The sequence below is a fragment of the Nicotiana sylvestris genome, chromosome 6 (assembly GCF_000393655.2).
Source record: "Nicotiana sylvestris chromosome 6, ASM39365v2, whole genome shotgun sequence".
NCBI lineage: Eukaryota > Viridiplantae > Streptophyta > Magnoliopsida > Solanales > Solanaceae > Nicotiana > Nicotiana sylvestris.
This window is the reverse complement of record NC_091062.1, coordinates 24,126,450-24,140,622: the sequence shown is the minus strand read 5'-3', so window position 1 is coordinate 24,140,622 and position 14,173 is coordinate 24,126,450. Positions and strand designations below refer to the sequence as shown.

The following is a 14,173-nucleotide window of genomic DNA, read 5'->3' as shown; positions in this document are numbered from 1 at the left end:
CACCTTTAGGTCGATATTTCTATCTTTTCGGGGAAACACCACAAGGCCCAAAAATGCCACCATGAAAGCGAACCGCCTATGCTCATTCCATTTTACCAGATTTCCCCTGCTACAAATACCACTTTCTGGATCATTAAATCCTCCTTTGCTCCCGTACCTCTGGTATATGAGATGTAGGGTGGAAAAACCTCTATCCAGTTCAGCGTATGGGACTCCTTTGCTTATCTTCAACAGATCCATGAATTTGTGTGAATTCACAGCTCTTGGAGCGATCAGGTATTTGTGTCTCAAACCTTCAGTGACGTCCATGTAACCCGCCATTTCTTCTAAGGTTGGGGTGAGTTCAAAATCTGAGAAACGGAACACGTTGTGGGCCGGATCCCAAAATGTAACCAAAGCCTTTATGATGTCGCACCGAGGCCTGACGTTCAACAAATCAACCAAACCTCCCAGGTGCAGTTTGACCTTGTCTTGCTCTGACTTTTCCAAATCCTCCCACCATAATCGCACTTCCAGGGGGATTTTGCTTCTAACTGTTACCGGCAAACTTGGACTTATACTCATTCTGCATGTTTATTGGGGTGGTTAAGCAAAGATCCAGACTCATTGGACTCAAATACCAAATTGACAAGCCTTTTTTTCTAGAAAACGAAATTTTGGTTGTTTCCGAAAAGTACGATGTCACCTTAAAAACTTTCGTTATTTGGATTGTACCTATATTTTGAAAAACAAGTTGAGCCCGATGGGGGTTGCCTACGTATCTTGCATCCTGCGAGAATCAAACTGACGTAGTTCAGGCATAAGCCGAATTTTGGAGACACACTATTTTTCTCTTAGAAATGAATCAAAGACCCTTACTAAAACAAATTAATAAGACACACATTTTTCTTTTTTTTCAAAATTCTGGCAGAGTTTTAACCATTTTTTGACTTTTCAAGAATAAATAATTAACCCCTTAACCGTTGTTCCTCTTCCCTTTTTTTTCAAACATTCCCGATATTCAGAAACCGGTCAGCATGCAAGCCTTGAAACAAGTAAATAAAGCAAACAGGATGTAGCAGGATGGTCTTTATTCTCAGGTTGCTTGTCCTAGACGGACCCAACCCCTGTGTTGAGTCCCCTAAGTCAAATGCACATGATGCAAATAAACGTTCCTACTAGGGATCCGGCATGTGGCTTTGTTATACTAAGTTCATAACCTGGGTATTTGTTCTAGACCTGGCTTACCCGAGCGGACAACTCGAGCCAAGGATGGGAGCTGTGTACCGGTAACCAAAAGGCCATCCGATTTTGCAACTCCTCCGAATCCTCGTTCTATTTTGGCATATGACACTAACAGAAAGAAGCCACGACCAGCGTGCGCTCCTCAAGAGAGAAGAGAAGGGTTTCGGCACAGTTTATATGTACAGTTCAAACAATATCAAAGCAGTAAAAGCAGCATTTAGCACATTAGGCTCAAAACATGTAATAAAATCAGCTAATAAATAAAGCCAAATAATAACAATTACACTAAGCTCGAATTCTTAACCTTGAACCAGTGGTTCTGGGTTATGGTCCCCAGCAGAGTCGCCAGAGCTGTCACACCTCCTTTTTCCGCACCCGTGAGGGTACGAGGGAGTTTTTTCCAAATAAAGGACAATCGAAACGGGACTGGTTTATTTATTTCAGAGTCGCCACTTGGGAGATTTAGGGTGTCCCAAGTCACCAATTTTAATCCCGAATCGAGGAAAATAATGACTCTATATTACAGTCTGCGTACCAGAAATCCGGATAAGGAATTCTGTTAACCCGGGAGAAGGTGTTAGGCATTCCCGAGTTCCGTGGTTCTAGCACGGTCGCTCAACTGTTATATTCGGCTTATTTATCTGATTTTAAATACAATATGAACTTATGTGCAAAGTTTATCCTTCAACCGCTTTTATCATTTACTGTTATTTTTATCAAGAATTGCAACGTTATAAAAATGTATCTCGAACCGCGTTACAATCAATGTACCCGTGGTCGTCGACACACTTTGACTCCGTTGAGATTTGGATTTGGGTCACATCAATGTGTACCCGAGTTTAAGGAAATTAAATTATTAAAGGCGCGCCTAAAGCGACTAGCGTATTTATTTTGGGTAGGACCGTGGAATTTTACTAAACGGTCCATCCTGAAATCTAAATAATTTTTAAAGCAAATATTTACTGAGGGCCCCGCAATTTGTATTTTTATTTGGTGAGGCTCATCTCATTCTTATTTTAAAATGAATTTGCAACGTCATGGACACGCATCTCGAACCACGTCACAATCAATGTACCCGTGATTAGAAACACATTTCGACTCTGTTGAGAATTGGATTTGGGTCACATAAATGTGCACCCGGGTTTAAGAAGGTAAGATTTATTAAGGCGCGTCCTAAAGAGTCTAACGTATTGTTATTTTAAGAGGGTTGTGAGATTTGCTAAACGACCCGTCCTGGAAACTAAATGCTTCGATATTATACGTTTAACGAGGGCCCCGCATCTTGTGCATTTTTGTTTGTCGAAGCTCATCTCGTCTTTATTTTAACAGGATATCCTATAGCAACTACGTTTCTTGTCGCATTTGTCTCTACTAGTTGAGGATAAAAATGACCCTATTCAATTACATGCTTGCAGGTTATTATAACGGAATTCCGAGTGCCTTTGCAGAATAAGAAAACATGGCCATGCCCATGGGCAGCTAATCGAGTCTCGTGGGCCCAAACCCAGCCCACACGGTATCGGCTGGACCTGGGCCAATGCCTTTCTGATGAAAGGCTGCTGGGTTCGTTTGATTCGGGCTCGACCTTCGTGAGGTTGAGAAGTGCAGACTTGCGCCGTTTATTTTAAGGCAATGGTTTGCCAATTGTAAGGAGACAGTTTATCAAAAGGACATGAAATTAACTAACATGGATAGTTCTATGTTTTTAAGGACATGCTAACCATAAAAAACCTAAGATACAACCTACTGCATTGGAGACCCTTTTATCTATCAACCTACATATACAAACTAGCATTCAATCACCACATATTGACATCTACTGGGCACACAGGCTACCTTCAGTATCTAAACAAGAATGCAAACTATTACATATTACATGAATATTTAATGTAACAATCTATGTATAAAGACATTCTTCAGGACTTTCATTTATATTCATGCTCAAATTTCCCAATTACATTTTGACAGTGCATTGGTTGTGTACCTGGTATAGAAGACAAAGAAGAAAGGAATGATCAGCTGGGCAGTATGCAGTAAACACAGCAACAGCAGATACACAGCAACAACACAGCAACAAAATCAACCAACAAAGATGAAGCTCCCGAGTAGTCGAGCAACAAACAACAATCCCCAGAACAAAGAGAACCAGCAAATAGTCGAGCACCAAATGAGCAATCCCAAGAAAGAATAATGAAACAACAGCAATAACTGAGTGTTCAATGCAGCAAAACCACCAGTTCAACAACCACAAACAGCTCAGTCAATGCAAACAATAGAACTTGGCCAAGACAGCTTGACCAATATGCACTCTTATACAACTTTCAGGCAGTGTTTGGTTACAATGTTTATTGGAAACTACCTTATGCTTTTCAGTTTTCTTTAAACTCACTAGACCTCTCTTCAGACTAAAAGTTCCAGCCTCAAGACTAAAAATTCCAGCCCCTTTTGTATGTCCTGAAACAGCTTATTTATAAGCTAATAACCCAGTGCAGTCAAGCTGCCTGCATCCTGCAACTTGCAATCTGCCCATACCTATTAAACCCATCCTTAAGCATCTTTTGATGCCAGCCATTTGCTCCCCACTCCTAGTTTTCTTTAATCAAGAGTTATGGGCTCATTTTAGTATTCATTTTAAACTCCCATGCTCTTATGTCTTGTTCCCCATTGGCATTAGTTTAATCTTAATTAGTACCCTACTTGTCAGTTCATTCAAACTAATCTTTTCTGTCCTTTTCAAACCCCAGAATACCCTTGTTAGCCCTTGATTATTATTGCCCTGCCCATTGCAGTATCAGGGCATTTTTGAACTTCTGAAAGTTCAATTTCAGAATTGTCCTAGCCTGATCCTTTTAATTGTTTTTTTTACAATGTAGTTACAAACTAGCATTCACAGATAATGTCCAATATTCATTTCACAATACAGGTCCATTCAGTCAAGTGAGGTTGTACATATCAGAACATTTGAACATTCAGTCGTAGGAAGTTAATCGACGACATTTATCAGGTCGACTATACTAATTATAACAAGTAATAATCAGTCGCTCATATAAACAATACGTTCAGGGACCTAAAGGGCTTCGGACAACTTTGGTCAATCACTGGGAACCTATATAAGTTAACTTATTTGACGATTAATCTAATCGACGAACATGTATATCACAGAGTACATTCAGAACACACACATAGAAAATCAATCGACCAAATAAAAGGTCTTTGCTAGAGATGGAAGAAAACAGAAAAAGTAACAGACAATAACAAATACTCACAACAAAGCATGTTAACAACTCAATCAAAACTAAAACAAAGAGCAGGAAAACTTACGGAAAAAGTTTAAACCAAACTGTCCCAAATCCGACTTAGCTTTGATCATTTGAGGCCGAACAAATTTTAACCAGGGTGTTCTCACATGAGAACACCTTGGTTAAGATCCATTAAACCTCAAACCCCTTTCAAGACCGGCCGGATTCCCCAGGTGCATGTGTTCTAGGTTTTGGATCTTCAGATCTGATTTTTTGGGAGTTGTGGGTAGATTCGGACCAAACCAAGCTTGGTTTGGTCACGAGGAGGGTCAGGGGAGTGTCTGGTATGAAGATGGGGTAATTTGGTATAGGTCCGGGTTCGACTCAAATCTTCAAATGAAGATTCGAGACGAAGGAAAGTGATTCGAGGCAAATGGATAGCAGATCCATGTTCAGGAGAGTGAGGGGGTCTGAGGGTGTTCAGGAGGTGATCACCGGCGTTCGTGCCGCCAGTTTTAATGGCAAGGGAGACTAGGGCGGCGTTAGGGTTTGGGGGTTTCCGAGCTTGGGGAAGGAGATGCCTGAAGGGGGGTTCGGATAGGGGGCGTGGGGTGAAGGGTTGAGTTTATATACGGGGAGGCTGATTCAATCCTGGCCGTTGGATTGATTAAAATTGATGGCCAGGATTGGGGAGGCTTGACCATACGGTGCCGTTTGGTTAAGCAAGGGGTCGGTCAAAAATGGGACTGGGTCGGGTCATGAGGGCCAATAAAGGCCATCGGATCAATGGAAATGAACGGCTCAGATTAGCCGTCCCTGAAACGACGTCGTTTCGGGAGTTGCCTGGGCAGGCCTGGTCTGGACCGGACTTGTGCTGGTTTGGGCCCATCTTTTTGTTTTATTTCCTAGGCCTAACCCGATTTTCAATCCCTCTTTTTGTTTTCTATTTTATTTTTTTCTTTTAAAACAAAAATGAAATAACAAATAATAAAATAATGAAATTAAAACCAACAACAATGCAACATTTTAACACAATTATCACAAAAAATATTTCGGTAAGTTAACTAAAAGCCTAGAACGAACGATGCACATATATTTTTTGAATTTTCTTTTACTGACCGAATTATGGTTTAATCACCCTGACATGCATATTTTGTATTTTGTTTGTTAATGATTAAATGCAAAATGGACAGATCCACAAATGACTAACAACACATGTCACGAAAAACTCGAACAATTGTACAGCGAAATCATTTGTCACTATTTTTATTTTCTTTTGGAGCGATTGCTCGTAAAGAAAAAATCACGTGCTTACAGTATCCAGTTTGTAGATATTTTGTATATAAATTGTAGATTATTTGTATTGTAGATGCTTTGTTTTCTGTTTTCACAAATCAAAAATGACTAAAACTTCTACAAATCTTCTACAAAAAACGCAATTACGTCGAAAATGCCAATTATGCTACAATCGAATGAGAATTGGGATATTAAAATTCAATGTACCCAATTTGTAAATAAACTCCTACAAAATCTTCTGCAAAAAATGCAATTATGTCGAAAATACCAATTAAGCTACAATTGAATGGGAATTGAGATATTAAAATTCAATGTACCCAGTTTGTAGATAAATTGTAGATTATTTGTATTCTAATTGTAGATGTTTTGTTTTCTGTTTTCACAAATCAAAAACGACTATAACTTCTACAAATCTTCTACAAAAAATAGTCTATAATTTTTCTACAATTTTTCCACAATTTCTGCAATATGTCTTTTTCTTCTTCTTCTTCTTCTTCTTCTTCTTCTTCTTCTTCTTCTTCTTCTTCTTCTTCTTCTTTTTCTTCTTCTTCTTCTTGTTTCAATCTAAAATTCAGTCAAAATCAAGTCTAAATCATCACCAAAACCCCTCAAAATTGAGATATAAACTCCAAAACATATTCCCAATTATTTACAACAACACCCAATCAAAACAAATAATGATTTTTGAAAATCCAAATTTGAATTCAAAGCTTCAAAGTTTTTTAATGGCTGTCAATGGTGGAATTGCTGCTCTCTTGTCTCTTTGAAGGTTTGTTCTTCTTCATTGAGAAAATTTGAAGCTGAAGGTAAATGTGTGTATGAATTTTGAAGATTTGACTTCAATTTTGATGAGCTTAGTTGTTCTTCATTGATGAACTTTAACTGGAGTAAAATGGGGAACCAACTTTGTTGAAGGGTTTCTTTAATTTTCTGTGAATTTAGAAGGAGAATTTGGTTTCAGAATATGGAAAATGGTAAAAAGAACGTGGGTAAGGGTAAAACGTGGGTGAGACTGATGGGTTAGGAGAGAGAAACGTGTAGATTCCTTTAATTAAGGAGTAAAAATGTACAATTAATTATACTCATAATTAATTATGGTATAGAATTGGTAATTTGATATACTAAGTGTAATTAAGTCAAACCTTAAACATTAACGGTAATAAGGTTTCCTATGTGGCAAAAGAATGTAAAAATTCCTTTTAACTTCTACAAAGTCACATATGGCCCATTATTTCAATTATATCGTGAGAGACAATTACTTATACCTCTAAACCTCAATATTTGATCAACAGTACATTCTGGTATTAAAATGAACTATTCACATGATGGACAATACAGATTGCAACTAAATGATAAAGAAAAATAAAATTTCGATCATCACAAATCATGCTTGCAAAGAATGACTACTCTCTAGCTTGAACTGAGAAAAATCAACGATCAAAAGCACAATTAACTTTATACAATCCAGCTTGAAATGAACTACACATATATTACTATAGCTATCATCTCAAAGTTAGTAAGAATCCCAATTTTTAGGATATTGAGAAACCCCTTAACTGTTATGACTTTAAGCTAGCTTATGAGCTCACAATCAGAACACAACATTATGACCAACTCACACAATACTTCAAATTGACTCCAGAGGCTCATGAACTCCAATGGTTTCCAAGGGTCGGGCTACGAACCAGATTACCCATCAACAGTAAGAAAGAGATGTCATATGAAACAGACTGAAAAACTCAAATTTATTGCAATTTGGAACTTAATACAGAAACAGTAATGAATGAACTCAAATCAAAATTACTAACTTGATAATGTAGATACAAACAGCTGGACCAATTAGTATAGATAAATCTCTTATAAAATAACATGGATTCACAAGCTAATATGTAATTCAGATCTTTGATTAACATCTTAACAGAAAAATACAAAGGTACAGCCACATACCTAGTAATCATCAATAGAAGATCCAAGACCAAATAAAGGTCAAAGAAAAACCAAATATGTAGATCAACTACTAATCAGCCAGTATCCAGCAGCAGCAAAACAGAAGGAATAGAGATAGACCCAAACTCCAAAAAAAAAAAAAATAGAACGAGTGAAGACCAAAGAGCAGAGAAATGAAGCCAGCTGAGAAATATACTTTTTTGTTCTTTTCTGAAGTTTTTAAGACTTGAATTTCAGAAGTTTTCTCTAATGAAAGTGAGAGTAAAAAATAAAAGAACTCTGGTGCCTTTTGTGAGTGAATATGCAGATATTAACGTGTGAAATGAGGGAGTGTGAGTATTGTTTTATAGAATATGAGGTGTGAGAGAGTGTAAGAGGATCTGCCAGCCTCCCTTAAAATTAGGGAATTAGCATCTTTAAAACAGAAAAATGGAAAGTTGTCCAGTTTTTTAGCATCTTTTGTTAACAAATTTTGGACAGCTGTCCCTTTTAGAAGCTTCTTCCATTTTTCAGATATTTTTCTTTTCTAAAAAAACTTCTAAGATCCTCCTAGATTCCTTTAATTCAGTTAACTCCAATAAGTCCCTAATAATTTACAAACTAGGACAAACAAAACCGAGCTGCAGACCAGGTTAGCAGCACTCTTTCCAGTAATTGCATTATGGAAAAAAGGAGAAACAAACTTAAGTGCTCAAATATATATATACACACACAAAAGTAAAACAGTAACCTGAATAACTAAAATTAAAAGGTAGCCCGATGTACAAAGTATGTATCCTGCGTTCATGCAGTTTCCAGAAAGGACCACATCCCAAGGGGTGTGATATCGGCAGTCTATACTAATGCAACCTGAACAACTAAAATACTTCAAAATAAATTGGACCTCAAAATATATTGTACGCATTTTTTTTCTATCAGAAATCGCAATAACATGCAAACTTACTGCCAATTTGTGTACTTTCAACAACCAGAGCAATGAGAAGAAAAGAAAGAAACAAGGCCAAATTCTTGGCTGCTAATTGTGTTAAATCTCACTATTGAAGCGTGAGAATGGAGCTTCTGAATGTATCGAAGATGAAGAGAAAGACGGTTCTAGAAAGAACCCCAATTGTATTGAATCAAAATGGAACAAATCATTTACAAGACTAAGCAATATGTGTTGTACACGTGAATGCTAATTAACTTAACCTCTTAGCTAAATAACATAACTAACTTATCTAAGAGTGAACAACTGTCACCTAATTTCTTTCTACCCTCTAAGCTGTTAGACTCACAACTATCACCAGCTATTACTTTATTCATCTCAACACCCCCCTTCAAGCTAGGTGTTATAAAGATGTTCAAAACACCTAGCTTGGACAGTAAATGATGATGATGCACGCTGCCAAGTCCTTTGGCCAATATATCTGCCTCTTGATCTTCTATTGGAACATATACATGATGGATTAGTTCTTCTTGCACCTTTTTCCTTACAAAATGACAGTCTATCTCTATATGTTTGGTACGCTCATAGAATATAGGATTGCGGACTATTTGCATTGTTGCTTTGCTATCTATGAACAATTGAATGGGAGTAGAAACTGCAGTTCCCAGCTCATTGAACACTCCCAATAACCAGATCAATTCAGTAAATGTCAATGACATGCTTCTATACTCTGACTCTACTGAACTACTTGCAACTGTATTCTAATTCTTTGATTTTCATGATATCAATGAGTCACCAAACTTTACCAAATACCCTATCACAGATTTTCTTAAATTTGGGCAGCTGGCCCAATCTGCATCACTGTATGCTCTCAAGGTCATGTCACCATTTGCACTCATTAGAATGCCTAGCCATGGCTCATTTTTAATGTATCTTACCAGTCTGTCCTACCTCTAGATGAGATCTCTTAGGTGCTTGCATAAACTGGCTCAAGGACTGCACTGCATAGGCAATATCAGGCCTTGTCAATATTAAGTAAAGAAGTTTCCCTATGAGCCTTTGATACCCTTTTACATCTGTAAGTTGTGAATCATCATTCAGATCACAATGTGTATCATATTCCACAGTTGTTAGCTTCCTGTTCTGCTCCATTGGTGTTACAGCTGGCTTTGATCCTACCAATCCAACTCAACTATGAGCTCAACACCATATTTCCTCTGACACAACAATATACCTTTCTGAGACCTACTTACTTCTATCCCGAAGAAGTACTTCAGTGACTCTAAATCTTTAATTCTAAAAGCCTTTTGAAGTATAGTTTTAGCTTATTTTATTATAGTTTCATCATCTCTTGTGATAAAAAGATCATCAACATAGACAAGGATGATGACAATTTTGATGTGCTTTCTCAGATTGAAAAGAATATGATCATGTTTGCTTTGTAAAAATCCTGCTTGTAAGAGAGCTTTTGTAAGCTTCAAGTTCCATTGCTTTGATGCTTGTTTAAGCTCATATAGTGATTTGAGTAGTCTACAAGCCTTATTCCCCATTGAAACCAGGTGGGAGCTGCATGTAAACCTCTTCTTCTAGGTCATCCTGAAGAAAGGCATTATAGACATCCATTTAGTAAAGATTCCACTGGTTAATAGCAGCTAAAACAATGTCTCCCCTAACTGTAACCATTTTCACCACTGGAGAAACGGTCTCCTAATAATCTAGACCCTCGTGCTGGCTGTAACCCTTTGTAACCAGCCTAGCTTTGAACCTTTCAACCTCTCCATTTAATGTGTATTTGATCTTGTATACCCACCTACATCAAATGGGAACCTTTCCCTTAGGTATGTCAACTACCTCCCAGGTGTCACGCCCCGTTTTCTTGCGAAAATGTATTTCGACATGTGACAACTCTTTTAAAGTAAGGGTGTTAAAAGAGGAGAGTCGCCACCTAATAATTTTTAAAGGTACGTTAGGGCACCTATTTACAAATGACTCTGTTTGACTAGTCAACACCACCAAAGATCGGGTAAGGGCTCGAATTACTTCAAAGAGAAGGTGTTAGGCACTCTTCGAGGTCCACAACTGTGGGTCTGTTCGAACTTAAGACTATATGGATTATGTAATTTGGCTAGGTGATCAGATAAACAAAGAAATATAAAAGTCGAAGAGTTTCATTATAACATAATGAGAATTGGTACAAATCTTTAAGGATGACAAGGACACAACTACAATGGTCTATGTTAAATGAATAGGTGTAAATAGCAAGTATATAAAGGAAGGGGAAGGGTCCTAAGTTTTTTAGCCTAAAGGATTACGCCGTTTAATACAAATAATACTTTGCAACTCCTTTTAGAGAGGAGTTGCTCATATTATTCAGCGGGCACAAACTATCATCTCCTGCTACCCGATTACTATATTGAAGTTGTTTACCTAAATTGTCTAATCCAATTCTAAGTCGTGTCCTACGTGCACTACTCGTCCCATGCCTATGGTCCAGGAGGCTCTGGACCTCTATTTTGGTGGTTCTAGACTTACTTAGGTTGCTAAAAAATGATAAAACTAATCGCGCATTCAAAAACAAATAGGACGACACATAATAGTAAAAAGTGGCTCATGTTAGCCTCCACACATAAGCAAAGAAGCACGCAGAATGACTATCAAATTAAGCAGTAGAACATTTAGAACTTAAGACTTAGAGTCCTTTGGTCCTATAGGCATGATCTCTATATGATTCCAGTATCAAACAGGTAACTCTATGTTTTATGCTAACGTACGGACATATTAAATCATTATAAGTCCTATAAACATGATTTCTAAGTGATTATAATTTTTAACAATGTACATGCAATGGATTTGCGGATTACAAACCTATAGGCATGATTTCTAGATTGTTTGCACAAAGGCAATGAAACGACCCCAGAATCGTGAATTACCAATGCTGATTTTATAGACGAGTTTCTTAGGCAGGTGACAATGTCCTAGAAGCATGATATCTAATAGTTGGCAATTGAAATCAATTTTATATAGTTATCCCATTTATCCCAATAGGCATGCTATCTAGATGAGCAGTACAATGATAATTGAGGCAACTGATAGATTAATCATTCAAAGTCCTATAGGCATGACATCTAGGTAAGTAGAATATTGCATTGTTGCGCCCTATAGACATGCTATCTAAGGAAACACAGTAGTGGAAACAGGTACGACAAATACTTAAAAGAGCATATGTTTAAGTGATGTGTGTGTGTGACTCCTATAGGCATGCTTTCTACTCATGAAATTAAAAAACATGTAAAGCAAATAGTGAATAGACCACATAGATCCTATAGGCATGCTTTCTACCAATTCGTTTGAGAATTAGAGTACCCTACCCCACCTTTTTACTAATTTTCCCATCTGTTTTTGTTTATAAATTATTACAGTCCCAAGATAATGAATACAACTGTGAATATTATATATTGAAAAACTACATGCCCAATAAACAAAGAAGGCCCAAAGAGAAATATTCCAATAACACCTGGGCCTTCAGCAAGTTTCACCTTTCACACAAACAGTAGATACAGAACCTAGCATATCTCAAGTGTGAGAGTGTATCAACTATACACTCAATACCATACACGAACTCGTACCAGAATTAGAAGGGAGAAACCATATATGGTAACCAATTGACAATCCTAAAGTCTATTAGCATAGATCATCATTCCTAGAGGCTAAGGGAACAAGATTGGTCAAACAAGAGGGCTTGAACATACAACTAGGTAGACAACTTTGACATAGCAAGCTTGACATAGGAGAACTAACACCATATTGAGCAATTATTCAACAAAGAAAATGGTATAGGGATTGAAATGGTTTAAGGAAGTTGAATTTGCTGTTGTTGATCTGTTGATTTGCACTATTCTGTTGTTGCTGATAACTCCCCGTTCCTCTGTGTTTCTCTATTACTTTCCAGGTACTTCTCGATTCATGGCTAACTTTTGAAGTGTAATGTGCAAACGTGAACATGGATTCATGATGAAAATTATTCGAGTTACTGACTTCTTGTTCTTCCTTGTTTCTCCATCTACTCACGTCTTGTAATATTTTAATTTTAGGTGAATTCTATTAGTTTTCTTTGTTGTGGATGTAGTCTAAAATGTTTGAGTTTGGTCTTTGTCATTTCTGCTGAAAGCTGTAGATTTCTGGATTTAAAATAGTTGGCCTGCTGATCTTACAAGATTTTGCTCATTGCTTATATGAAAGAAGTTTGGATTAAAGCTCATTGTAATTGTTGTTGAGTTAGTTCGGGAATTGTATGAAGTAAAATGCTGCACAATTATGCTTTCATGTCATCAGCATTTGGATTCAAATACAGAATGTACTTTAGATATGTGATTTAGTTTTGTAGCATTTAGAGCCTATTGTTCACACTATAATGATCATGTGTCGTTGTTAATCAGTAAGGTCGAAAGGTTTATTAAATTTTAAGTGTTGCCATTAATCAATATTTATTACTGTCATGACCCCAACCCCGGTCGTGATGGCACCCAACACACTGCTAGGTAAGCCTGACCAACTAACAACCTCGACCCATTTCTTATACAATTCATTATTAGCTAACACAGTTAAATTGCCAATTTATCATAATAAAAGTTTAGGACAACGAGTCAAATATGCGGAAATTCAGATGATAATACAACTACATAACCTATACAGATCTGGTGTCACAAGTCTTGAGCCTCTAGCACAAGTTTAATAGCCTAATACATAATCAGTATAGGAAATGCGGATAAAACGAAAGGATAGAAGGGAGTGATCCGGGATGCGGACGCCGTGCAGCTACCTCGATTCTCCCGGATATGAACTAATCGACTGAATATCCTCACTCAGCCTCTGGAACACCTGGATCTGCACGCAAGGTGCAGGGAGTAATGTGAGTACTCCGACCTAGTGAGTAATAAGCATAAATAATGACTAAGAATAAGAAATCACGGAAATCACAGAGTAATCTATAATGCAGCAGTTTAAACAAGTAATATGAAAGCAATAAACCAATGGAAACGAAATATGGAGATGCTATAACAAATAAGCAGTTAAGTGACAGACATATAACGAAAATCAACACATAGAACGGTACCATATAGTACCCGCTGTGGGGTGCAGCCCGATCCATATATTTATCGTTGACGGCACTCACTGGGGGGTGTGCAGACTCTGGGAGGGCCCCTTACGGCCCAAGAGCAATATCAAGCCATCTCGTGGCATCAACTAGGCCCTTGGCCTCATATCAATATCAACATAATACTGTTGCGGTGTGCAGCCCGATCCCATAGTATCCTCACATCTGACCCTTGGCCATACCCAGTCCAAAAATCATATAAGCCTCTCGGGCATTTAGTAAAACAGTAGTTCTCAGTCCAAAACATCATTTAATATATCTTTTTAGTTTCAAAAATCGAGTAAAAGTGGTTGAGTTGTAAAATAGTGGAAAACGGTACGACTGAGTTTAAGTAGTAAGTCTAAACAGTGAGGAAATAGTGATAAAACTTCTTGGAGGGTTCAAATA

The 14,173-nt window shown here is 37.5% G+C and overlaps 1 long non-coding RNA gene across 1 annotated transcript; it reads right to left on the bottom strand.

The window, feature by feature from the left end:
• Positions 1 to 6,012: 6,012 nt before the first annotated feature.
• On the bottom strand, positions 6,013 to 8,083 carry LOC138872058 (uncharacterized). Its single transcript, XR_011400469.1, has 2 exons — positions 7,707 to 8,083; positions 6,013 to 6,323 (listed from the first exon to the last, which is right to left on the bottom strand). It is a non-coding gene; the product is annotated as an uncharacterized lncRNA (long non-coding RNA).
• Between the last annotated feature and the right edge of the window lie 6,090 nt (positions 8,084 to 14,173).